Source organism: Bison bison, unplaced genomic scaffold (assembly GCF_000754665.1).
Source record: "Bison bison bison isolate TAMUID 2011002044 unplaced genomic scaffold, Bison_UMD1.0 scf7180017864537, whole genome shotgun sequence".
Taxonomy (NCBI): Eukaryota; Metazoa; Chordata; class Mammalia; order Artiodactyla; family Bovidae; genus Bison; species Bison bison.
In genome coordinates, this window is record NW_011495085.1 from 4,605,595 (window position 1) to 4,606,544 (window position 950).

Here is a 950-nt window from a genome sequence, read left to right on the forward strand (position 1 = left end):
CTCCTTTGTCAAAGATAAGGTGTCCATATGTGCGTGGATTTATCTCTGGGCTTTCTATTTTATTCCATTGATCAATATTTCTGTCTTTGTGCCAGTACCATACTGTCTTGATGACTGTGGCTTTGTAATAGAGTCTGAAGTCAGGTAGGTTGATTCCTCCAGTTCCATTCTTCTTTCTCAAGATAGCTTTGGCTATTTGAGGTTTTTTGTATTTCCATACAAATTGTGAAATTATTTGTTCTAGCTCTGTGAAGAATACCGTTGGTAGCTTGATAGGGATTGCATTGAATCTATAAATTGCTTTGGGTAGTATACTCATTTTCACTATATTGATTCTTCCAATCCATGAACATGGTATATTTCTCCATCTATTAGTGTCCTCTTTGATTTCTTTCACCAGTGTTTTATAGTTTTCTATATATAGGTCTTTAGTTTCTTTAGGTAGATAAATTCCTAAGTATTTTATTCTTTCCGTTGCAATGGTGAATGGAATTGTTTCCTTAATTTCTCTTTCAGTTTTCTCATTATTACTGTGTAGGAATGCAAGGGATTTCTGTATGTTGATTTTGTATCCTGCAACTTTACTATAATCATTGATTAGTTCTAGTAATTTTCTGGTAGAGTCTTTAGGGTTTTCTATGTAAAGGATCATGTCATCTGCAAACAGTCAGAGTTTTACTTCTTCTTTTCCAATTTGGATTCCTTTTATTTCTTTTTCTGCTCTGATTGCTGTGGCCAAAACTTCCAAAACTATGTTGAATAGTAATGGTGAAAGTGGGCACCCTTGTCTTGTTCCTGACTTTAGAGGAAATGCTTTCAATTTTTCACCATTGAGGATAATGTTTGCTGTGGGTTTGTCATATATAGCTTTTATTATGTTGAGGTATGTTCCTTCTATTCCTGCTTTCTGGAGAGTTCTTATCATAAATGGATGTTGAATTTTGTCAAAG